This window comes from Mustelus asterias, chromosome 16 (assembly GCF_964213995.1).
Source record: "Mustelus asterias chromosome 16, sMusAst1.hap1.1, whole genome shotgun sequence".
NCBI classification, from domain to species: domain Eukaryota; kingdom Metazoa; phylum Chordata; class Chondrichthyes; order Carcharhiniformes; family Triakidae; genus Mustelus; species Mustelus asterias.
In genome coordinates, this window is record NC_135816.1 from 72,497,019 (window position 1) to 72,524,744 (window position 27,726).

A 27,726-nucleotide genomic window follows, 5' to 3' on the forward strand; every position below is an offset into this window, starting at 1 on the left:
GTCATCGCCGGTGTTGAGGAGGTCACAACAACGGTGCGGTCCCCCGGACTGCTTGAACTTATAGACAAACGAACAATTATTCTGTGTTTTGTACCCCGCCGGCCTTTGTTTTCAAAGGAGGGGTGAATGTGGTGAACCATTGTTGGTTCCCACTAGGTAGTGCTGAGCCATGGTCTGGCCAGTACTATGAGTCTGTATATATGTTACTGTTGGGGTTAGGGTTGGGCTGTTCTACCTGTTAATATAGTTGTTATGGTACACCCCAGTCAGCTCCGCCTCCTGGGAGAGGTATAAAGGTCACTGCTCTGCCTGGTGACCCTTTAGTCTGGGATCGTGTACTGTATATGGTAGCTCTGTTATTGTTGGCAATAAAAGCCTTTATTTCCCGAGTACATCACGCCTCTCGTGTGTTATATCGCGCATCAGCAGCAATGCTAACCACTGTGCCACCATCCCACCCACTACATTTTCATAGTGAATAGGTGAGCTTCCTGCCCAGGCCTTGCCTGCCCGACAGTGAAATTTCTTCTGTGTTTGAGTGGGCAGATTCATTGGGGATTCCAGCCATTCAATTTTACGCTGCCTCTCCCCCCACCTCAGAACCTGGCTTGGGGGGAGGGGTGAGGGTAAAGTTCTGTCCATTATTTTGTGTCAGATCACCGCTAAATCAACACAGCTCCATAGTAAATACATATAGTTCCCTCAACTGAGTAACTAAGCCAAGAACAAAGGAATACATTTTCTAAGTTTTCACATCAGCATGTATCAGAATATTTACATTTGTGTATCTTTGAATTTCCACTGTGTGTTCAGTGAAAAATCTCATCTGTGGCTGCGGAGTATTGTAATATTTATAGCTAAAACACTACTGCAATTTGAGCTAAACTCTCACCCCTGAGTTAGAAGGACCTGGGTTCAAGCCCTGCTCCCAGCATTGGGCCCACAATCTAGGCTGAAACTTCAATTTAGCTCTGAGGGAATACTGCGCTATTGAGGATGAGACATCAAACCGAGGTCCATCTACATAAAGGTACCATTGGAAGAACAGGGCAGTTAGTCCCCAGTTTTCCTGGTCAATATTTGCTCCTCAATCAAAATCACAAAAGGGAGATTACTCCTTCAGGTACTATGGCCTACGAGGGTATTGGTGACCATGGATTTCCATTGGCTCAGTCCATGATTATGCTTGGCAAAGTGTTGCAGTGGTCTGCCATTGCCTTCTGCAATATTGCTGACCAGGATATTTTCCCAATCTTGCCGTCAACCGTCAGGCGTATTGGAAGGATTTACAGGCTGGTAAATAAGCTATTCGGCCATGTTATGAATGCACCTTCCATGGCCATCAAGTCTTGAAATGGGAGTTGAGCCTGGAGCTTCTGGCCCAGAGATAGGGACAGTACCTGATGGGCTGAAGGGCTTCTTGCTGTTCTGTAAAGCTTTATGGTTCTACGCACTGTGCCACAAGACCTCCAAAAGACAGGTATATTGGTCATTTATCTCATTGCTTTTTGCAGGATCTTGCTGTGACCAAGTTAACTAACACAGGTTATGTGTACACATTACACTGCAAAGAGAATTCACTGACTGGGAATTCAGTGAATTCACTAAAATAGCGAAAGATGCTCCATCAGCCCTAGTTCTGTCTTATAAAAAAATCCAAAAATTAAAATGGTTTCTCAGACCAGAGCAATATGGATTGTTAATTCATGATTGATTCACCATGCTGTAACATGGTCTGTGCACACACAAATATACATAAATATTTAAAGCTAACAAGAAAAATTTAATTATACAATATATATTGTACATCAGGAATCATTTTCAGACTCGTACTCCTACTGGGTGCCTCTTTCACTGTCAACATCTGTCTGAATTTTAACTGCCCGCTGCACAGGAATCCAGGGCCATTTAAATGGTCTTGTGGATTGCACACTCCAAAATGCAATATGTGCTAAGAGTCTGCGAGTTCTCTCATGCCAATGGATCTTCGGAAGACCGTGTCTTGGATGTATCTTTGTGAAAAAGAAATCTCTAGGAAGAGTCGTTTCCAATGTAAAATCAGTCAAGCAGCCTTGGGTTAGGCCTCTGGCTCAGGTTGACCCAAGCTGACTCGCAAGCCCTTTGACCTGGACCTCAGTTCTGAACCAGATCCTCTGGCGGGGAGGAGAGTTGACCTCTCCTGAGCCCTGGACATCTTTGTGGAGCTATGCATCAAAACAGAGCACTTTTGGAATCATTTAGCAAGAGATTACAAAATAAAATATCACCTTGAAAGATCCTGCGCAGTTAGCATATTGTTGCCTGCAACAACAGGGAAGGAGGAAGGGCTTCAAACTCCACTGGGTCATGGCTCATGACTGATTCGAAATTGTGAATTGGAACTGTACATTCTTTAAAAAATCTTCTTCAAAATTCTCTCTTGCTGACACTTCTAAAAACTCCCCAGCAAGGAGAAATAATCTTTCTTGTTTCACCGTTATCAAAACTCCAATAATTTAAAAACTTTTATTAAATCTCTGCTCTAGTGCACCTGATCCCAGCACCTCAGGTTTCTCCTTGCACATTCCAGCATTTCTCACACTCTCTGTGCTCTTGATGGTTTCCGTGTCCAGCATGATTGACTGGCTGAGGATTTCCTCAGAGCGGTTGTCTGCTCTGTCAGCCTTAACTTCACTGGAGGTGCAACAGGCAAACCCACTTACATTACACTTCCAGTGTGGTGAGGGTGAAGTTTGGGAAGCAGCAGAAACCTCCCGCAGAAAATTGCAGGCCAGGTTATTAATTCAAAACTAGCATTCCTTTGGCAATCCTCCTTCTGACTCTGTCTCTTTGTTTGTTCAAGGGATGTGGGCATCGCTGGCTGGGCATTTGTTGCCCATCCCTAATTGCCCTTGAACCGAGTGGCTTGCTCAGCCATTTCAGAGGGCAGTTTAGAGTCATCCACATTGTTGTGGGTCTGGAATCACATGTAGGCCAGGACAAGTAAGGATGGCAGATTTCCTTCCCTAAAGGACACGGGTGAACCAGATGGGTTTTTATGACAATGTTTCATGGTCATCATTAGACATTGAAGTCCAGATTTTTGCTATTGAATTCAAGTATCACCATTTGAAGTGGTGGGATTCGAACCCGAGTCTTCAGAGAATTGTTCTGGACCTTTGGATTACTAGCCCAGCAACAATACCACTCCCCCACTTCATCCCCTTCACAGGTCTGTTACTGGCTTGACGCAGCTGAAGACAAGGTTTGATAACCCCCCACCCCCCCCACAACTCTTTTCTTTACATTGTCAGAGATACCACTCTTATCAGGAGGTGGAGCTAAATCACCATCCTCAGGGCAAACAGAACACTTACTGGCGACTCCCCCATCGTGTCATGGTGGGAGTCAGGAGTGCCTCATGTGGTGAATATTCCGCCGCCTTCTAGCTTCCCGTCTCTCCATCTGTCAGTGTATCGGGACTATTCCACCCGCGAAGCACCCCCCCACCCCCCGCCACCCCCTCCACCAACCACACACAAAGAAAATGACCCCTGGAGGTGATAACCCTGGTGGGCAGAGAGGGAAGGGGTGGGGGGGGGGGGGGGGGTGGGGGCATGCTGCAAGACCATAAACCACCCTAGAATATCCACTTCTTGCACCGACATCTATTCCAAGAGACCAAGATATTTTTCAAATCTCACTGTCAAACATTTCAATTGTTGTGCTTTTGAAACATGCTTTAACAATTAAAGTGGAACAAAAACAGCCACACAATGTACAGAACTAATGGTCTTAATTGGTAGAAATATGCTCAGTCAAAGACATGTGCCTTAAGTTCTCTGTGCCAAAACAAACATGTTAGATTGTGCTGGGGATATTGCATATTGGCCCTTGGTGACTGGAATCAATGTGGGTTTTGTTTCTGGAGGATGTGGGGGAAGGGGCAATTGCTGAACATGGAGATTATTCCCAACAGGCGGGAGCCCCGGACACTACAGTATACTTGTCCCCAACCTCCAAATGAAGATAATGCATTTTCCTATTATCCACCTCTGCTCGAGTGCTGAATGTACAATCCAGAGGTTAAAGCACAGCGTGCTGGAAATAGTCTCAGCAGGTCTGGCATTATCTATGGAGAGAGAAACCAAATTAACGTTTTGAGTCCAATGTGACTGAGTTTTCTTCGGGGCTCAGAAAGTTGTCCATTGGGCACTGAGATAGGTGACTGTAGCTGGGCCCGTTGGCGGGGATGCTGCAGTTGGCCTCAATGCCTCTGAACTGGGGGTTGCAGAGCGGGTGGACGACTCAATCCAGGCATGCGGCAGCTGCTCACTGATGGAGTTACTCCATTGCTGCAGAAATGGAAGTTAGTTCACAGGGAGGGAAGGGGACAGAGTCAGGCTCAGCTACGATGTCGTAACCTCACTGTCACTCAAGCTGAATGTATGGAGCAAACAGCCTGAAGCTGTGACAGGAGTCCCTCTGCTCCCGTTTTAGCAGCCAGACCCCCTTCCAAAAGGGGTCTGCGAGAGTTCACCCCCAAATGAGCACCCAGTGGCAGCTCACTGGGTTTGGGCTGGTATGATATCAGGTGGTCCAAGGCAAGTTCATGTGGGTGGCAGAGAAGGAGCAGTGTGAGAAGTCTTAAGAGAGATGGGGAAGTGGGCTGAGCCCGTGGTAGGAGAGGATCAATATATTGTCATAGGATCCAGAACATTCGGGCGGCAAGGTGGCACAGTGGCTAGCACTGCTGCCTCATAGTGCCAGGGACCCGGGTTCGATTCCCGGCCTGGGTGATTGTATGAGCGGAGTCTGCACATTCTCCCCATGTTTGCTTGGGTTTCCTCCAGGTGCTCCAGTTTCCTCCTACAATCCAAAGATGTGCAGGCTCGGTGGGTGGGCCGTGGTATATTACCCCTTTGTGTGCTCTTCTGTGTTGTAGGGATTCTATGATTCCCACATCTCCCAGTCCCCGAGGCGGCCTTCTTTCCTGAGCTGTGAAAACTCCTGAGCAAAGAGTTATTGGCAGAGTCTGTATCCAACAGTCCAATAAATAGCTTACCACAAGACAGTCAGGAGAAAAATAGCTGAACAGCCATCAAATTGGCTTAAAAAATAGAAAGTAGAGAATAGAAGTAGTGGATAGTTATTCAGATTGGATTTGGTAAAGTCACAGACTTCATTTACAGCACAGAAGGAAGCCACAAGGATCACTGTCATTCCCTCCCTACACCTCCCCACCTCCCCCCATTGCTTTCCTCCTTTAAAGCACCGCTTAAAATTTGCTAACTTGACCAAGCTTTTGGTCATCAGACCTAAGATCCCTTTATGTGGTTCAGTAATCCTACATTATCTTATAGTGCTCCTGTGGCGCTTACACTACACAAAAGAAGCTCTATCAATCAAGTTGTTGTTGTTGCCTTACCGATCCATTTCCATCTGAGGATGCTCGCTGAGGTATTCCTCTGCCGAAACAGCAGGCTGTGTTTTCCTGGAAGATATCAATTAAACAACTAAGTGTGGCGGAGTTCAGGAAAGGGTTAAAACATTAGTCGCTGCTGCTTGACAATGGACAAGCAAGAAGCCGGGAATCGCCTGGATTCCTGTCTTCCATTCTCAGCCCAGAATAGTATCTATTTTTATTTCTTAAAATGGGAAAGGACAATTTGATTGTATCGCTAAAATTCTGATTGCACTCAGGCTTCCTTCTTCATTGGAAACCTATTGTGTGCAAAAAGAGCCTAATTTATTCTTTCAATGGGATATGTGTGTCGCTTAAGGCCAGCATTTATTGTCCACCTTAATTGCTTTTGAACCGATTGGTTTGTAGGCCATTTCAGAGGGCAGTTAAGAATTAACCACATTGATGTGGGCCTGGAGTTACATGTAGGCCAGACCGTACAAGGATGGTAGATTTCCCTCCCGAAGGGACATTAGTGAACCTGTTGGGTTTATTACAATCAATAACAGTTTCACAGTCAGTAATACTGAAATTCCAGATTTTATTAATTACTTTTAAGTTCCCCCAGCTACTGTGGTGGGATTTGAACCTTCATCTTCAGATCGTTTGGCTGGGCCTCTGGATTACTAGACATTAACACTGACATCTCTCCACTGCATCAGCATTGCCTGCATTCAGGATCTTTATAGACAGTGCAACAATTATCCCAATAGGCTGGAAGTACACAACAGGTCAATTAAAGATAGGTCATTTTTTTTAAATTGAAAATGGGAATATTAATGAGGCCTCAGTGAGAGTCATGAGGAAGTTCTAATCTCTTGTCAAGCTAGTTTTTACTCGTCTCTTTCACTCAGTTCTGCTGTCCCATCCAGGCCTTAGCTCAGATAACAGAGTTTACACTTGAAATGTTAACCTATCTCTTCAGATATAGATTGCAGATATCTCAACCCTTTTCTGTTCTTACTTCATACACTTCCAAGACATAGAGGTGGAGGGGAGAGGGGGTAGGGGATAAGGGCAGGTCACTGTAATCAGCACCCTGATTCGCTGCACAACTTGATTTTACTCATAGTCTGGACCTGTTTTCAGTCCCCAACCAAAATGACTCCTTGGCTTTCTGTTAAGCTTTCTGTCAGCAGAATATTCATTGGCACAGTGGCACAGTGGTTAACATTGCTACCTCATAGCACCAGGGTTCAATTCCGGCTCTGTGTAAAGTTTGCAGGTTCTCTCCGTGTCTGCGTGGCCTTACTATGGGTGCTCCAGTTTCCTCCTTCAGTCCAAGATATGCAGGTTAGATAGATTGGCCATGCTAAATTTCCCCTTAGTGTCAGGGGGATTAGCAGTGTAAACACATGAAGTTATGGTGATAGGACTTGGGTGGGATTGTTGTTGGTGCAGGGTCGATGGGCCAAATGGCCTCCTTCTGCACTCTACAGATTCTATGATTTTATGATTCCTTAAAAGGTGGGAGAAATGAGTTGAGACATGAATGAGTTCACAATGTCCAGTTTGTATGTCAGGGGAATCATAGAATCCCTATAGTGCAGAAGGAAGCCAGAAGCCACTCAGTCCATCGAGTCTGCATTGACTCTCCAAAAGAATATCCCAAGAGTTGGGGGGAGATCATGGTGTAATGGAAATGTCATTGGATGAGTAACCCAAAAGCCTAGGATAATATTCTGGGAACACAGGTTCAAATCCCACCATAAAATCTGGAATATAAAAGTCTCAGAAATGGTGCTCATGAAATTATTGTTGACTGTTGTGAAAGCCCACCTGGTTCACTGATGTCCTTTAGGGAAGAAATCTGCCGTCCTTGCCTGTCTGGCTGACATGTGACTCCAGACCCACAGCAATGTGGTTGACCTTTAACTGCCCTCTAAAATGGCATTGCAAGCCACACAGTTCATGGGGCAATTAGGGTGGGCAACAAATGTTGGCCTTGCCTTCAACGGCCATATCCCATCAAGTAATACATTTTTAAAAAGGGTTGTCTGTAGCAAACAGGAAGGGCAGGATTTTCTGGCCATTCCTAGGAAGATCCCAGCCATTCCCAGTGGCGGAGGGTGCAAGCAACAGAAAACTCCTCCATCAGCCAATGGCAGGCCACCTCTGCCACCGCCAAACACACTGCAGCGAGATGCGGAAAATCCCACCCGAAGTTTCTGATAGAGGGAGGCTCTCACCTCATCCGACTGTTGAGGGAAGTTTCATTTCATGGTAGAAAATGGAGGATAATTGTGGCCGGTGCTTCATCATTTTTATTTAATATGCCTGGCATTTTCCATTCAGCAGTGATTGGCTAAAGGGACTTTCATGAGTTAAATGCTTGCCAAACATTTTCCCAGTTGTTTACGAATATATGACACAACAACATAAATCAAACTGTATCATTGCAACATTTTCCGTCCCTCCTCATACCAAATAAATTGGTTTTGGCCCAACATTTGTTTGCAAAGTCAATGGCCCTTTAAGTTAAGGCTAGAACGGACTGCTGTGTTTTTTTTAAGGCTGCCAGTATTTTTAGCAGCAATTCAGATTCAAGTTCGAAGAAAGTGCCTTTGACACTTTGCCAATGGAGTAAAATCCGGAACATTCCACTTGCCAAACTAGTTGAGGTTGAGTTACTTTTAGGCTTTGGCAAGCAAAGTGGCTCAGCAGAACGTGGGTGACCTCTTTCCTCCGACTCCAATTCAACGCTGCTTCATTGGATCCTTATGTGGCCCAAAAAAAGAGCGATTCTGGAGAACTGAAAAGAACCACCACCACGACAGCCACCACCAACTACCAGTATCACACACAACACCAACACCATCACAGGCAACACCCACCAGTATACGTCGGTGATGCTGACAGGAGAACAATTCTATTAAAATAAACTCAATGAGAAGAGTATAGAAGATATTTGAATAAGGATCTACTTTGCGATTGGGAATCCTTTCAGCTCTACTTGGTTTGATCCCTTTCAACCACTGTTCATGAGGATCCTGTAGGGAAAAACTGTTTGGTCTCAACTGGAGTCTCGCTCTTTAGGTACTATGCCCTAAGAGGGCATTGGCGACCACGGGCTTCCATGTGTTGGTCCATGGTTATACCATGGATCTGGAGTCACATGTACGCCTGACAGGGTGAGGACAACAGATTTCCTACCTTCCCTAAAGGATATTAGTGAACCAGAAGGGTTCTTGCAACCATTGTTGGTAGTTTCATGGTCACCATTACTGAGACTCATTTATATTCCAGATTATATTAATTGAATTTAAATTCCACCAGCTGTCATCGTGGGATTTGCTTGGCAAGGGAGTGCAGTTGCTTAGCATTGCCGTCTGGAGGTCCTGGCTGATCAGAATCTCTCCCACTCTTACAGCCTCCCATTGGCATGTATTGAAAGAACTTACAAGTTGACACTCAGCCTGTTTAACTACATTATGAACAGATCTTCCTTGGCCATCAAGTCCTGGGGTGGGACTTGAACCCAAAGCTTCTGACCTTGAGGCAGAGATGCTACCCACTGCACTATAAGACCCTCAACTGGAATAGTGTGTTCAATTCTGGACACCACGTTTGAGGAGATATGTGAAGGCTTTAGAATGGGTGTAGAAATGATCCACAAGAATGATTCCAGGGATGAGGAACTTCAGCTATATGAAGAGATTGTTCCAATCTGTCTCCTTGGTCAAGAGAAGATTTGACAGTGGCATCACTGGCTAGGGCTAGTATTTATTGCCCACACATAATTGACCATGGTAAATGTTGGTGAGCCACCTTCTTGAACCATTGCAGTCCCTGAGGCGTAGGTACATCCACAGTGCTGTTGGGGAGGGAGTTCCAAAATTTTGACCCAATGACAGTGAAGGAACGACAATATAGTTTTGAGGTGCTCAGAATGATGAGGGGTCTGGACAGAGCAGATGGGGAGAAATTGGCCCCGATAGCAGAAGGGTAGCAAAGCAGAGGTCACTGATTTAAGATGATTGGCAAAGGAACTGAAGGCAACAGGAGTTGTTCTATGCAGTGAATGGCTAGCACCTGGAATTCACTATCTGAAACTGTGATGGAGGCAGATTCAATCATGGTTTTCAAAAGGGAATTGGATAATTATCTCGAGAAAGATTTGCAGGGCTGTTGTGAAAAGGTAAGTAAGAGCAGGATGGTGCTAACCGAGATGCTGTTGCAGAGCCAGCATGGGCACGGTGGGCCAAATGGCCTCCTTCTGTGACATAACCATCACATGGTTCCTTCTCTTCAGCAAACAGGGTCAAGGAGAATCCCAAGGCTTTTGTGCATATATTACAAGCAAGAGGGTAGCAAGAGAAAGAATAGGCCCAGCAAAGGACAATGGAGGGAAGTTATGCGTGGAGCCACAGTGAGTGGGTGAGATCCTTAATGAGTACTTTGTATTGGTATTCACCAAGGAAAAGGACATGAGGTCAGGGATAGGTGTTTGAACATGCTAGAGAATGTCAATATAACGAAGGAGGAAGGGTTGGGTATCCTAAATTGCATTAAGGTAGACAAGTCCCCGGTCGGATGGGATCTATCCAGGTTACTGCGGGAGGCAACGAGAAAAATAGCTGAGGCCTTAACAGATATCTTCACGATCTCTTTGACCACAGATGAGGTTCCAGGGGACTGGAGAATAGCCAGTGTTGTTCCTTTGTTTGAGGAGGGAAGCAGAGATAATGCAGGAAATTATAGGCTGGTGAGCCTGACGTCAGTGATGGGAAGCTTTTGGAGAAGATATTGAGGGACAGGATGTATGCACATTTGGAAGAAAATGAACTAGTTAGTAACAGGCAGCATGGTTTTGTACATGGAAAGTCATGTCTCACCAACCTGATTGGGTTTTTGAAGAGGTGGCAAAGATAATTGAAGAGGGAAGGGCTGTGGACGCAGTTTATATGGACTTTAGTAAGGCATTTGACAAGCTCCCATATGGCAGACTGGTACAAAAACTAAAATCACATGGGATTCGGAGTGGGCTGGCTAGATGGATACAGAACTGGCTTGGTTATAGAAGCGGTCACGGGCATTCGGCCTCTGATATTCGGGTAAGCGTTCTCCAAGGTGGCCTTCGCGACACACGACAGCGCAGAGTCGCTGAGCAGAAACTGATAGCCAAGTTCCGCACACACGAGGACGGCCTCAACCAGGATATTGGGTTCATGTCACACTATTTGTAACTCCCACAGTTGCGTGGACCTGCAGAGTTTCACTGGCTGTCTTGTCTGGAGACAATACACATCTCTTTAGCCTGTCTTGATGCTCTCTCCACTCCCATTGTTTTGTTTCTTAAAGACTTGATTAGTTGTAAGTATTCGCATTCCAACCATTATTCATGTAAATTGAGTCTGTGTCTTTATAAGCTCTGTTTGTGAACAGAATTCCCACTCACCTGAAGAAGGGGCTTAGAGCTTCGAAAGCTTGTGTGGCTTTTGCTACCAAATAAACCTGTTGGACTTTAACCTGGTGTTGTTAAACTTCTTACTTGGTTATAGAAGACAGAGTATCAGTGGAAGGGTGTTTTTCAAAATGGAGATCTGTAGCCCGTGGTGTTCCACAGGGATCAGTGATGGAGCCTCTGTTGTTTGTAGTATATATATATATAAATGGCCTAGAGGAAAATGTGGGTTGTCTAATTCATAATTTTGTGGATGACACACAGATTGCTGGAGTTGCTAATAGTCATGATGTGGAGATGCCGGCGTTGGACTGGGGTAAACACAGTAAGAAGTCTTACAACACCAGGTTAAAGTCCAACAGGTTTATTTGGTAGCAAAAGCCACTAGCTTTCGGAGCGCTGCCCCTTCGTCAGGTGAGTGGGAGTTCTGTTCACAAACAGGGCATATAAAGACACAAACTCAATTTACAGAATAATAGTTGGAATGCAAGTCTTTACAGGTAATCAAGTCTTAAAGGTACAGACAATGTGAGTGGAAAGAGCGTTAAGCACAGATTAAAGAGATGTGTATTGTCTCCAGACAGGACAGTTAATGAGATTTTGCAAGCCCAGGTAAGTCGTGGGGATTACAGATAGTGTGACATGAACCCAAGATCCCGGTTGAGGCCGTCCTCATGTGTGCGGAACTTGGCTATCAGTCTCTGCTCAGCGACCCTGCGTTGTCGTGTGTCATGAAGGCCGCCTTGGAGAACGCTTACCCGAAGATCATAAGAACCTAAGAAATAGGAGCAGGAGTAGGCCATCTGGCCCTTCGAGCCTGCCCCGCCATTCACCAAGATCATGGCTGATCTGAAGCGAATCAGTTCCACTTACCCGCCTGCTCCCCATATCCCCTAATTCCCTTATCGATCAGAAAACTATCTACCCGTGATTTAAACATATTCAACGAGGAAGCCTCCACCACTTCAATGGGCAGAGAATTCCAGAGATTCACTACCCTCTGAGAGAAGAAGTTCCCCCTCAACTCTGTTCTGAACCGCCCCCCCTTATTTTGAGGCTGTGCCCTCTAGTTCTGGTTTCCCTTCTAAGTGGAAAGAATCTCTCCACCTCTACCCTATCCAGCCCCTTCATTATCTTATATGTCTCTATAATATCACCCCTCATCCTTCTAAACTCCAACGAGTACAGACCCAATCTGTTTAATCTCTCCTCATAAGCTACACCCCTCATCTCCGGTATCAACCTGGAGGCTGATCAGAGGCTGAATGCCTGTGACCGCTGAAGTGTTCCCCAACAGGAAGAGAACACTCTTGCCTGGTGATTGTTGAGTGGTGTTCATTCATCCGTTGTCGTAGCGTCTGCATGGTCTCCCCAATGTACCATGCCTCAGGACATCCTTTCCTGCAGCGTATCAGGTAGACAGCATTGGCCGAGCTTCAAGAGTATGTACCGTGTACCTGGTGGATGGTGTTCTCACGTGAGATGATGGCATCCGTGTCGATGATCCAGCACGCCTTGCAGAGGTTGCTGTGGCAGGGTTGTGTGGTATCGTGGTAACATCTTCATGCACAGGTTCGAACAAGACCTCTTCACCTCACAGGACCTTCAACAGATGCTATACACTAGATACATCGATGACATTTTCTTCCTTTGGACTCATGGTGAACAATCACTGAAACAACTATATGATGACATCAAAAAGTTCCATCCCACCATCAGACTCTCCAGAATCAGTTGCATTCTTGAACACACGCATCTCCATTAAGGACGGTCACCTCAGCACTTCACTGTACCGCAAGCCCAAGGATAACCTCACGATGCTCCACTTCTCCAGCTTTCACCCCAAACACGTTAAAGAAGCCATCCCCTACGGACAGGCCCTCCGTATACACAGGATCTGCTCAGATGAGGAGGATCTCAACAGACACCTACAGACACTGAAAGATGCCCTCATAAGAACAGGATATGGCGCTCGACTCATCATCGACAGTTCCGACGCGCCACAGCGAAAAACCGCACCAACTTCCTCAGAAGACAAACACGGGACACGGTGGACGGAGTACCCTTCGTCGTCCAGTACTTCCCCGGAGCGGAGAAGCTACAACATCTTCTCCGGAGCCTTCAACATGTCATTGATGAAGACGAACATCTCGCCAAGGCCATCCCCACACCCCCACTTCTTGCCTTCAAACAACCGCACAACCTCAAACAGACCATTGTCCGCAGCAAACTAACCAGCCTTCAGGAGAATAGTGACCACGACACCACACAACCCTGCCACAGCAACCTCTGCAAGACGTGCCGGATCATCACCACACGACTAGGAGAATTGTGAAATCTTTGGGGAGAGTGCAAAGAAGGTTCACCAGGATGTTGCCTGGTCTCAAGAGTGTCAGCTACAAGGAGAGGTTGAATAAACTAGGATTGTTTTCACTGGAAAGATGGGGGCTGAGTGGAGACCTGATAGAGGTCTGCAAAATTATGAGAGGCACAGACAGGATGGATAGTCAGAGGCTTTTTCCAAGGGTGGAAGTGTCAATTACAAAGGGGCACAAGTTCAAGGTGAGAGAAAGAAAGTTTAAGGGAGAAATGCGGGGGAAGCTTTTCACACAGAGCGTGTTGGGTGCCTGGAATGCGCTGCCAAAGGAGGTGGTAGAAACAGGCACACTAGCAACATTTAAGTGGCATCTGGATGAGTACATGAATAGGAAGGGAATAGAGGGATATGGACCAAGTAAGGGCAGAAGGTTTTTTCTTTAGTTTAGCTAGAGCATCATGATCGGCACAGGCTTGAAGGGCTGAAGGGCCTGTTCCTGTGCTGTACTTCTTTTCATTCTTTATGACTACACAACAGAAGCTGTTCTAAGACCGCCACTAATTGACGCAAAGTTGGAAGTTCCCTTCAGAGAGGATGTCGTGATGTAAAAAATTCTCATTGTGTAATGTGGGGTGCATGGAAAGGGAGTGAGGGAGGTGCTCATTTGAAGTGGGAGATTGTGTTGGTTTAGGCTGGGGTTTGGGTTCACTGAGCTTGACGTTTGTTGAAGCTGGGATGTGAGAATGGTGTTGGATGCTGTGCTGGTCAAGGAATGAGCCAGGACAGCTTCCACAAACACATAGTCTCACTTTGCGTTAAGAAAGACAATAGAGCAGGCTTCATCTGCCACATGTCAGCAACAAATAAACAGCATTGAAAGATAGTGCTCCATGATTAACACAGGCTGACAGTGTGCAATGATGGCAAGCAGGCCCTGAGTAATTTAGGATGCCCTCTCATACTCTGGATAAATATACGTGCTACTAAACAGTGTGCTGGCTACAGTTTGTAGTAGTGCCGTGAAATAGTGGAATGTTAAAAGGAACACTACTTAAATTCCCACACTGACTGTGGCCCAAGTTGGTGATGGTCACGTTGCCTCCTGCAGGTTGTTGCTCTTGTGTTCCACATTGTTTAAGTTAGCACCAAGGTTGAATTTCCGTCCATCCATGAGATCCATCCAAACCCCCAGGTCACAGCATTAGTACCATGGCCACCACTTCGCAGATCTTCAGAGAATGCCTGTGAAAATCCAACCTGTTACTCAGAGGCGGAAAGTTGTGTACTTGAACCTTGTACACGTGGTACTTTGCATCCTCTCAATGCAACTGGTTTTTAAACTGTCTTCACCATGTCATATTGTTATCGTATTTCAATGTGATTTAGGAACTATATTGTCATATATAGATGTACAATATAAATTCTGAGTGCATTGCACTCAATACCGCACTACTTTAGTCAGTGTACCAAAGCAACAATATATCATTCTGCACTTCATGTTGAGATCTGAGAAAAACATTCAACGTCAGCTGTGTAAAATGGTGTGGTTATTCCAAACTTCTAAGAATTGGTGTGGTCTGAGGTATGTGTACCTTTAAGGAAGCATACTTTACACTGCTGTTAATCATGACCACCTCAACTGGATGTAATGTATTAATCCCATGACTTGCAGTAAGTCTACAAGCAGTAGCTGGTCGGATGGTAGTAGATGATTAGCCTCCTTGTTAACATAATGTGTGAATAGTCTTACCTTCAAGTCAAGAACGCACATTATAGTTTTAGCAATCCTTGTACGATTGGTACATTGAAGAGAAGAATCACCAGTTTAGGTGCAGATGACTGCCTGAACACAGGAACTGATCCCGCCACATCCTGAAAGGAATTGTAGAAATATACAGCACATCGCAGGCACTAACTGAGCAGGAGGGATGATTCCATGCATGTGACATTATTGACTGCAGACTGGCATCAATAGAAAGCCAAGAGCAGGGCACAATGTACTGTGACGATTGACTGGCGTGGACCAGACAGGAAGGAAAACAGGGTGCAGAGGGATACATGTTGGCACTGTCGGAGAAGTACATTCTGTTGAGAATCATTTAGCCCCTTTTGCCTCTCACTAAAACATCCTGACTTGTGGTATTTTCTTGAATCACTCTATTGCATGCCAAATTATCCCTTGAGATGTTAGGCCAGGTACATTTCACATCTCCCTCAATAAATAAGCATCAGGCATTTGAGGATGGTTTAGTAGTCAGGGTTTGATAGGGGGGGGAAGGGGGGGTGCGAATTATGGGGCCCACGCTGAAATGCAGCAACTAAAAGAATCAGTTGTCAGGGTAATAAACGGAAAAGAAAAGAAGCTATATTTCAGAAACACTGTTTAATATTTACCAGATGAGATTTATGTGTAATGTTACAGGAATGTGAGACACAGTTTCCAGCTCCATAAATCCCCAGGAATACGTATCCCGTATTTGCACTTCCTCCTAATCAATCCTGGGGGATACAAAATGGTGTATGTTGACAGGAGGTGCCAGTTAGGTCAAATGTTAACTGAGAGACAGGGGGACTTACATAATTAGCAGTGTGAAGAGCAATAAACAGTGCCGGTAATAAGAATCTTTTCTTCAGAATTCTCAACATTGTTGATATTTGGAATTTCCTTCAGAATTATTCTGTGGAATTCTGAGCAAAGGGAAATATTTGGTTATTATTAATGTAACCTTTGGAGGTTAATTTATCCAATCTGTTGGGTTAATTTTAGTTCCAATCTCTGTAAACTTTCTAGAATATTCCTCACTAGTCTCTGGATTCGCATTCAAGTGAGTGAAAGCCCAAAATGTCACAAATGTACTTTATGAAAATTATTTTCAGGCTGATTTATCCAGAGGGCCCCAGGGTTTGATGTGGTTCTGCACTGAATTAGCTAATGCCCGTTTCTGCATGAATAAGGGTTACAGTTGGCTCCAGTGTGCTGGGATAGGGCAGAGGCAAATAGCGGAAAGATCTGGTAGGATCAGCCCTCCCCTATTTCAGTCAACTGGACATTCCTTTGACTCTTCACCATAGAAGGAATCACAACCAAGAGTGATCCTGTCCCTACCCGTGAGCCCCAGCCTGATTTTGTTTTCTTCTTCAGAGCTCAATCATAGAATCCCTTCAGTGCAGAAGGAGGCCATTTGGACCATCGAGTCTGCACCAACCACAATCTCACCCAAGCTCTATCCCCATAACCCCATGCATTTACCCTAGCTAGTCCCCCTAACACTAAGGAGCAATTTTTAGCAAGGCCAATCAACCTAATCTGGTCAATCAGAGAGCTCTCAGTGCCACTGCTTCCCTCACTGTGTCCCACAGTACAGGCTGGGAGCCAAACCAGAGGCTTTCCAGGGTCTTTGTGGTTTTGTATACTATACCATGTCCTTTGCCCACTGGGCCATCTGAAGAGCGCAAGATCATCTCTGCACCAGCATCCCAGAAGTTATCAGTCACAAGTAATTACAAACACAGACACACCAGCACACACACACACACACTTGCCCATACAGATGTACATGCACACATTCACATATGTGTGCCTGCTCACACATATAACCATATAGGCATGCATATATAGGTACTCTCATATGTAAAAGTAAACACATACAAATGTAGACATCCCATGTCCACACATCTACACACATATATACAGATATGCACACACAGATACATAGATACATGCACTTACATTTATGTTCTCATGGACATACACATATATATTTATGAATGTTAGAGAGAGGAGGTCGCCTTTTCATCATACCTGCACCAGTGCCCATTTCCCTATCTTCGTTAATCCCACTTCTCTGCTCTTTTTCCTGCTTTTCAAGATTCTTCTTCTGGTTTATATTTAATTCCTGTGTTTTTTATTTTATTAGTGTCACAAGGAGGCTTACATTAACACTGCAATGAAGTTACTGTGAAAATCCCCTAGTCGCCACTCGCCGGCGCCTTTTCGGCTACACTGAGGGATAATTTTAGCATGGCAAATTCTAATCAACTCATCTTTCAGACTGTGGGAAGAAACCGGAGCACCCGGAGGAAGCCCATGCAGACATGGGGAGAACGTGCAAACTCCGCACAGCCAGTGACCCAAGCCGGGAATCGAACCTGGTGCTGTGAGGCAGCAGTGCTAACCAATGTGCCACTGTGCTGCTCGAAAGGCCAAATGGCCCAGTCTGTCTTCTTTTTTCAATGTTTCTGTGACTCAGGGAATTGGGTAAATAATCGCATTTTGGAACTTAAAAATAGATTTAACTAAAACTAATATTCTTGAGGAACCAAGGCCGGGGGAGGTCCACAGGAAAGCATATCTGTTGGTGTAAGTAATTGTTTCTACACCTATTATAAATCATTCTGATTTTCAGTAGCATCAAATTCACAGGCCGAGAAGGTAAAGAGATTTTACTCTGCTCCTTTCAGCCAGGATTTATGTAACAAAACAAAAGCACTGTCCATCTGCCCATGATAGATACATTAAATAAAACAGCGGCATGTCATTCCTGATGGCCTCTGTTTTGAAGTTGCAGAATTTTAATCTGGCTAATTTTTTTGCAGCTCCTAACACAAAAGCTTCTCCTCTACAATATTAGAATATTAATTTATTTAGGAAAGTCAAAATGATGCACTCTTCAACAGCAAGGCAAAATGTATTCATAATCGTATTCATTAGAAAGAACCAATGCGTTTAATTACTGTATTTTTAATCCTTTTACCTTTTCTGAGGCTCCAAAGAGCTTCAAAACCAAAGAAGTTTTTTTGAGGTGTAATGCAGGCAACGCGGCAATTAATTTGTGCACAGCAAGATCCCACAAAAAACCCAGAATTTAGCTTTTTGTCATCTCAGTGCCATGCCAAGTGGCATAGGTGACCGTGGGCTTCCAAACTCTCCAATCCAGGCAACAGTGTTCATTGTTAGAATTATGGTTAATGTGATGATTGTCCTGGTCCACATACAGCCCATGGATGTTCGCGTATTGAGTGAGGTGTTGACCTGAGTGATGTCAACCCCATTCATACTGCCTTATTGATAAGAATTATTTTGTACTGATCAAATGTGACCATGAGTGCTTTCCTCACGTGTGTTTGAAGGCAACATGAAATCCTCTTTGCCAGAGGATCCTCACTCCGCCTGGCACCAGCCAGGTTTTCCGACAATCTCCTCCTTCCTTTTCAAATATACATCTCATTTCCCTATGAAGGCTGCTACTGAATCTGTTTCCACCACCTTTTTACACAATGTATTCCAGGTCCCAATAACTCACAGTGTTAATAGCTACCAATTTAACCAATTTAAGATCAGCAGTCCAGCTCAATTACACTTGTTAGATGTGACATGTGTTCCTATGCAGGGACCCATTCTCTGCAAACAAAAGGAATATGTTCAAGTCTTGCCCTGTTTTTGAATTACCTTGGAGCTTGGGGAGTCTATAGTTTCCCATTACTTTCTCCATGGCAACGCTTCTGCCAATCAGAATCAACTTGCCAACCAATCCGCACTTTTTTGTCCTGCAGTATAAATTATTGTAATTGTTTGAAATTTGGCATTCTTGTGTTTGTCCTGATGAGTGCAAGATGAAAAACTTTGGCAACCTGTCTCTCTTTTCATTAATATTCAAGTTCTGTACTCCTAAGTGACCATTTTTAAATCTATCCTCTGGTTATCATTGCTCCTCTCAGCAGGAACAGTTTCTCCCTCTATATCAAAACCCCTGAACATTGCTGTTAAAACTATGAAAGTTCAAAACCTCAATCAGACCTTTGACAGTACAGCTCTCCCTCGAAATATCAGCTGCAAAGCCCCTGGAGTGAGATTTGAACCCACAACCTTCTGGTTCAGAGGCAAGAATGCTGCCACTGAATCAGAAGGTGTCACTTCCAGGCCCGTGGGTTCTTATTAGTGTGTTCTGACCGCTTTGATGAGAGCCAGTGCCCTGCACATTTTCCCCTCCCCTCCTACAGAACACAGTGACCCAGTGAGTTTGTAACTTCATGAATAATCGCAGAGGAAGAGAGTCACCAGTAATTAAGATCCTGACAAATCAACAGACAAGACAAGGACACAAGACTGAGATTGGGCCCTTTGTCACTCGGTAAGGGATCACAGGCGTGGGGAGATAGAACATCGTTCCCCAGTCCTGTGCAGTAACAGACCATCTGCTCTGTGTCACTGAACTCACTCAGCTCCATACTTTGCTGGAAGCTGAGGATGAAACACAAAGGTGGAGGAACAGGGGGAATCCGAGGAAAGCTACACAAAAGGCTAGTATACTGGCACAGCAAATAATTAGAAAAGCAAATAAAATGTTTTCATTTATTGCTCGGGGAATTGATTGCAAAAGTAGGGAGGTTATGATTCAGTTGTGCAGTGCACTGGTCAGACCACATCTGGAGTATTGTGCACAGTATTGGTCTCCTTAATGAAGGAAAGATATAACTGTGTTACAAGAAGTTCAGGGAAAGTTTACTATGCTAAAACCAGGAATGGGCAGGTTGTCTTATGAGGAAAGGTTGGAGCGGTTAGGATTGTATCCATTGGAGTTTAGAAGAGTAAGTGGAGACTTGATTGAAACCTTTTAAGATCCTGAGGGGTATTGACAGGATGGATGTGGAGAGGATGTTTCCTCTTATGGGAGAATCTAGAAGTAGGGATCATCCATTTAAGACAGAGATGAGGAGAATGTTTTCTCTCAAAGCTTTGTGAGTCGACTAGCAAGGGGGTGAAAGGTTATCAGGATAGGCTGGAGATTACAATCAGATCAGCAATTATCTTATTGGATGATGGAGCAGGCTTGAGGAGCTGAGTGGCCTACGCCTGCTCTTCTTAAGTCTGTATGTAAAATGTAAAGGATCACGGTGTGAATTGAGAGGTATGAAATCGCTGCCAATATCAACAATCCTGTTTTTAACGCTCTCTCCACTCACATTGTCTGTACCTTTAAGACTTGATTACCTATAAAGATTCGCATTCCAACCATTATTTTGTAAATTGAGTTTGTGTCTTTATATGCCCTGTTTGTGAACAGAACTCCCACTTACCTGACGAAGGAGCAGAGCTCCGAAAATTAGTGGATTTTGCTACCAAATAAACCTGTTGGACTTTAACCTGGTGTTGTGAGACTTCTTACTGTGTTTACCAACCAGTAACAAGACACTGTTTTATATTTAGATTAACAGTGACAGTTTTAAAGCTTAACAGATTGGGATATTTATACTGGCTGCACTTTGCAAGATAGCTAAATGATTAGCAGATTAATATTTGGAATTAGGGGAATGAGGTTGTGATGGGTCTAACATTACATTTAACTCAGAAGTCTATCTCTGCCAACCCATGCAACAGAAAAGAAAAGGCTTGAACAGAAATAGATAAGAAACATTTTTAGCATTTTTACATTGAGGTTGAAGTCAGAATATCCAGCTTGGAGATTTATCCAGCATAGCTTCCCTGACTGTGTTGGGTTTTCCATGTTTTTGTGGAGTGGGGTAAGAGTTGATGGGGTTATTGCTCAGTGTTTGTCAAAGCAAGGGATGTTATTGGACGGAGATAGAGCTCTTTCCATATTTCCAGGGGATTTTGCAGTCCCGATTCAGGATCTTACGGAATCAGGCAGGAGAAAACAATGGCGGCCGGGGCACAGATCAGGAAGACCAGCAGTGGGGAAGAGGGAGGGGTGAGGTGAACAGGAAGAGGTGGGGGTGGGACAGGAACCCCACATGCTGCTGGGGTGAAGGGCAGTGAGGGGGGAAGAAAGTGGGTGAAGAAGTGACTCAGGGTGAGGGGAGTAAGTGGGGGCTAAGGAGGGAGGGAGTAAGGGAATGAGGGGCTGAAGAGAGGATGAGGGAGGGTGAGCAGGCATAAAGAGTGTGAAGAGGTGAATGGGGATAATAGGGATCAGGGTGGTAAGGGGGTAAAGAGAGGGTCAGAGGTCCAGAGGCGATGAGAGAACGTGAGGAGGTGAAGGGGTTTGAAGAGCAGTGTGGGGATAAGGAGGTGAAGGGGTAAGGGAAGAAAAGCAGTTAGGAAGGGAGAGATGTAGGGAGTGGAGATCGTGAGCGTTATAAAGAAGGGGTGAAGAGGTAAGGCATTACAGGTAGTGAGGAGGTGAGTAGTTTAAGTGAGTTGAGGGGGGTGAAGTGGGCTTTAAAATAATTTGCAGAACTGGTCAATGTCTCAGTGAATGGAGGTGATTCGTTATCCTGGTCACCACAACATCTCCACCTTGGGCTTGTCGACTCCAGGCTGCCTGCGGCAGTAGGCCTGATGTAATGACTTTAATCAGGCCATTGAAGTTGGCCAATTGGAATACGAGTTCCCTGATTAAGGGGCTAATCAGGGAGACTTTACTTTGTATATAACTGGGAGTGTCAGTTCCTCTCGAAGGTAGACTGCTGGTTGAAAGCATTCTGTATGCAGTCTGCTGACTGCTAGCACTCTGTATGCAGTTTGATTTTATTATCTCTTAGGGAAAAGGACTTCTGTCTCACCCGAACAACTGTGCAGGCTGTTGGGGCTGGGTGCTCTTGCTGCTGAGGCCTGAGGCCTGGAGCCAGGGACATATGCTTCTAGACCTGGTTCCATTCCATTGCATTCCCTGCCTAGAGTGCCCTCTCTCCAGAAGAAGTGAGAGTTTCTCTACCCAGTGCTGATGTTGGTTGGAGCTGTTTGTTGATCTGATAATTGGCAACAGTTTCCATACCAGCAATCTCCATGAAGCAGTGTCAAAACCACCCCTAGGCCTCAGAGGGGGGGATGGGGGGGGATTGAAACACATTTCATGGACTGCATAATTACCTATCTATGAACTCACAGTAAATCACCTGATACTCTTCCTCAACAATGAATATAAGCCCCAACTTCCCACAGTGCTCCCATTTCCTTTCTCAGCTATGGGCTGTCAGTACCAGTGATTGGCTTTAGATCTTTGTAGATGCGAGATGTTAGCTGTAATTCTGCGGTTGGGCAGCACATGTTCAACAATCCTAAATGTGCTAATAGCTACACTAACAACCAATTTAATCAGTCAAGTTTATAACATAAGTCATTACACTTATTAGAAACAAAATAGAGTCATACACATAGGGCTCCATGCTCTGCAAGCAAAAAGAACATGTTCAAGCCTAGCAATTTTTTTGAATTATCCAGGAGCTTGGGGAGCCTATAATTGCCTATTGGTTTCTCCATTGCAAAACCTTAGCCAGCCAGAAATGACTTGCCAACCAATTGCCACCCTTTTTGCCTTCAGCATAGATTGTTGGGATCATTTGAAATTTGGCATTCTTGTGTTTGTCCTGCTGAGTACATAGTGAAAAGTTTGACAAATGCCTCTCTTTACAGCAATATGTTTTGTTCACTATTATGTAGCCCTTCTCTAGTGCACTGTGTATCAATATTTACATTGGGAATAAAGTTACCTGCAGTTCCATTACTGTATGGTCTGACTTGCTGAACAGCTGTATGGTTGACAGCTGCATGCCGTGTGCTAAAATGGCTGATGAATATAAACCACATGTTCTGAAGCCCTGCTGTCTTTTCTGCTTTGTTACCAACATAACAAATGTAACAAACAAAACTGCTTCATCGGGGAAATATTTAATTTGGTTTAGTGGAAGCTGGATAAACGCATGAGGGAGTAAACAGTTGAAGGTTATGCTGATGGGATTACATGAAGAGCAGTGAGAGGGGTATTAAACCAGCATTGACCAGTTGGGCCAAATGGCCAGTCTCTGTGCTTTCAGTTCTGTGTGATTCCATTTAAATAGGATCTGCATCAGATTTACAGCATGCAAGAACTTTGCATTTCTCACATGTACAAAATACATTGGCTGGAATTTTCCAACTGTTCACACCAGCAGGATTTTCCCATCCCGCTGCAGCGAATGGAGATCTAGCTTGTCGCCAAATTCTCCGTCTTCACAGCAGCGGGAGCGTGGCGTGAATGGATAGTAAGGTTGCACCCATTGTTTCGCTAAATAGTTCTTTGCCACTGCTATTAGATTTTAAATAGAACGTTCTAGTGGTGGGACTGTTTGCCATCCCCCACCTCCTGCAGTGTGGCCCACCATTGAGCGATGGCAGATCCCGCCGCGATCCCATTGTTCGCACCCAGTGCTGCCAGGGAACCTGCAATGGGGGGGGGGGGGGGGGGGCGGCGGAGGGGGGGGGGGGGTGGCGGTCATGATCGGTGGGACTGGAAGATCCCACCAGCAGAAAGGACTGGAAAATCCCATCCACATACATTCATTTCTATTGTGTTAAAATCCAATTCTTCTATTCCAACTTCTTCTCTCCTACTCCTGGCAGCCTCATTATTTATTTTCTCTGGTAAACTGTAAAACTGAAAAGCCTAGCTTCACATCATTTCATCACTACACAAGTCTGGAGGCTGGGGAAGTGGTACATGGAGAGAAGGCCTAGCCCCAGACAGTTACTGGTGAAATCTCAGGAATCATTCTCCTGACCAGTAACCATGGAATCTCCAGGGAAAGGCCCAACAGTAAGGAGGAAAGGCCTTTGCTCAAATTTACGGAAAAGCTTTAGGGAAATTCCTCCCTAACTTGCAACAACAATCTAGCCTCCAAGAGATGAAAATCCTCACAACTCCTCATGATCACAGTTGAGTTGCTATTTGCTCCCATGACTGGACAGGTTGTTGGTGTGAGGGGCTTCTCAAGTTTCCTTTTGATGGATTGCAGTGACCAACACATGGTTTGGGAGATTATGATCTATCTCAGATTCTCTCCTATTCTTTTCAATCCTTGCTTAAGACTTTAATTATTCCCCTGGGCTTCTCAATTCTCAAAAGCTTTGATTTGCGTTTCTTGTCAATGGAGTTTGAATTGTTCCATGCTTTTCATTTAATACCTGTGGAATTTCTACTGACCATGAAGGATGGAAGAGATCGTGTGACGATATGTTGAGGTGTAGTGCTTGGCTATACAGAAGGGGAGATAGGCCCAGGTGTTTAATTTGATTTGATTTATTATTATCACATCTTTTGTTTCTTGCGCGCTATACAGATAAAGCATACCGTTCTTAGAGAAGGAAACGAGAGAGTGCAGAATGTAATGTTACAGTCATAGCTAGGGTGCAGAGAAAGATCAACTTAATATAAGTAGGTCCATTCAAAAGTCTGGCAGCAGGGAAGAAGCTGTTCTTGAATCAGTTGGTATGTAACCTCAGACTTCTGTATCTTTGCCCAACGGAAGAAGGTGGAATAGAGTATGTCCGGGGTGCGTGGTGTCCTTGATTATGTTGGCTGCTTTCCCGAGGCAGTGGGAAGTGTAGATAGAGTCAATGGATGGGAGGCTGGTTTGCGTGATGGACTGGGCTATGTTCACAATTCTTTGCAGTTTCTTGCGGTCTTGGTCAGAGCAGGAGTCATACCAAGCTGTGGTGCTCCCTATGGTGTATATCCCCAGATAGCTGATCTTGACCAGGCTGATTTTACATTCAGGATCAAAATAGAACAACTGGCAAGAATTCTCAGTCCTGATCAACATGCTGTGGCTTCTAGACCAGGTCATTTACACATGGATGGATATGAGGCAAGTAGAGGAATACCATCAGGGTCAGTTATGATGTATCTCCTGGGAACATAATCTACTGACACTTGCTGTAGAGACCAGCCTCTTGAGTGAAGTATGGGTGATGGTGTTAGAACCTTAGCACAGTAACAGGTCAGAGAGGGAGGGCGAAATTGCCAAAGTCCATGTCCCCTGGATGGCTGAGTTCCAGCTCCTTCTACGCAGTCAAAGCCTAGCTGTAATGGAAACTATGAAGCCCAATGGACAGTTCCTGAAACTACCAAGATACTATTTTTGGTCGCTGCATTTTCTCTGGCTTCATGCACATTCTGGCAGGCCAACAAAGGAGGACGCCTCTCTCACAAGTTCATTGCACTCTCACAGTAGCGCCATCATTTTGCTCAGGATATCTCTATTTCAGACTTGGAGGCAGTTCAAACACTGCGAGTGAACTCTCGCGCTTAAATAGAACAGGGCGATAACTTGTTTTTGTGAGGTGGGGAGAGAGAAGCTTCTTCTGTCAGAACCAGTGATGTTTCATCCTTCATCAGTCACAGTCTGCATGTGTGTCTTTCACCTGAGGAACTGCTTCATGATCTACAGACTAATGTCAGAAAATATTATTACTTAGAGTAGAAAAATCTATCAAAAGTAGTTCAGTGCTATTGAGAAAATAAAGTAGAACTGGTCAACCGATCAGTATTTTGACCCCAAGCTCCCGCTGCAGTAACTGAGTGTTGATGGTAAAGTGATGTGAGACATAATGACATAAACTAAGCTTAGTGACAGAACAAACAGATGGTGACTTCCTTGGCTCTTGGTGACAAGATGGGGCAGAGATTCAGCAAAGTGCACACACACCACATTTCAGGGAGATTCTGTTGGTTTTTCTACAATCTAAAAGTCTTTGGGCTGGATTTTCCGTTGTGCGAAAGCATGTTTTCCAACAGCAGAGGCAGCTTGCCACTGGCCTCCAACGGGGTCTTCCAGTCCAGCCAACGTCTACAGCTTTTGCGTGGCTTGCCCTTCCCACCACCGGAGCACCCACTGTGGGGGTAGCATTCGGTGAGACTGAAAGATCCCGCTGGCAGGAAGGGCCAGAAGATCCCGTCCTTATATAAGGGGACATCAAAATGGCTAGGAGAAAATTATACAGAAAATGAGCCTACTTCATCCACTGAGTGGATAAGCTTTGGAGGGTGATGGAGTGACTGTGCCCTGAAGTAAAGATTAGGATAGAGCTGTGCTATCAAAGATTAATGTTTGACAGAAAGGATCTTTGACTGTCCTCAGATATGTTAATTAAGAGAATAAGAATGTGGACCTCACTGCCACAGGAAGTACAGAGGCATTGAAGTTGGAGGCATTTAAGAGAGAAGAGAACAGAGGGTTGTAATGATTGATTTAATTCAACCTTTTGGACACAAGGGTCTTTTCGTGATCCCAATGATTGGTACACTCTTGAAAAAAATATCAGCTGTATGTAAATTAAATCAAGATACAGAGTCAGGGTGGCACAGAAAAACTCTTGTCTAATGTCCATTGTTGACTGTTAGCCACTTTCTGTAAAGGTTTGAAGTAAATGTATGTTTCTGTTTTAAAAGGCTACTTTCTAGAAAAGGCTATTAAACCCAAGAAAGCTTATTCCAAGTACCAAATACGGACAATCTGCCCCGTCAAGAGTTCTACCCTTCCATAACTTCTAATCACCAAAGGCCCCTTCTGGACATGAACCAACATCCACAATTCCATCGTGTAGACCTGGAAGAAAGCTTGGGCAGAAAACACCTCCCAAATAAACACAGCAACCCAGCGTGCATAGAATACGGACTGGACATGATCGATGTACCGCCAGTGGTACCTACCTCAAAACCTCACCTGGATGTAGAAATCTTGTAAGAAGTCTCACAACACCAGGTTAAAGTCCAACAGGTTTATTTGGTAGCAAATACCATAAGCTTTCGGAGCGCTGCTCCTTCATCAGATGGAGTGGAAATGTGCTCTCAAACAGTGCAAAAAGACACAAAATCAAGTGTCTTGACCATACTATGAGACACATACTAATCACTTAACCCCGACTCAAGTTTGGGGGCAACATCCAGTGGTTACATTTGCTGTCCAGCAAGTCTTCGGGCTGGTTACAGAACTTGACGTTAAACCTGTGGCAACATTAAACTCCTGAAGCAGTGATGGAAAACTGAGGCTAGTGAGTGGGCTGCATGACTGGCCCTCCTTCATCTCATTGGGCCACAAGATTGAAATCAGGCTTGTTCACTAATCATGATCCCATGAATAATATTAAATACATTTAATATATGTTGAAAATTTCATAACGTGCCATGGAAAATGCTTAATCATTCACATATTGATAAACCTGTCACTTACATGTTTAAAAACAAAACGATTTACGATGTGATTGGACACGGAGCGGCTCTCACAGTCAATGTTGTGTATAATCAGCATATACCAAAGATGTGCAGGTTAGGTTGATTGGCCGTGCTAAAATTGCCCCTTAGTGTCCTGAGATGCATAGGTTAGAGGGATTAGTGGGTAAAATATGTAGGGATATGGGGGTAGGGCCTGGGTGGGATTGTGGTCGGTGCCGACTCGATGGGCCAAATGGCCCCTTTCTGCACTGTAGGGTTCTATGATTCTATGATATACCTCACTTCATGTACCCTTGATTTGCGCGCATATCACTTCAGTCATACTGGTAAGAGAAAGAACTACGTGGATGAAATTGTACAGAATGTGGGGGCCCTGTGCGTAGTCAATAGTCAACAAAATGCCTCATGGGCCCCACTCAGTACCTTGATGGGCTGCATTTGGACTCTGGGTGCATGTTGCCCATCACTATCTTAAAAACATATGAAAGAAGAACCAAAGGTACTCAGATAAACTGCAGAATACTTTATGGCCATATTATTCAGTCACCATTGGCAGTCCTCCATATTGTCCCCTACTCTACTCATCCTGAAATAAAGAGGTGACTATCTACTG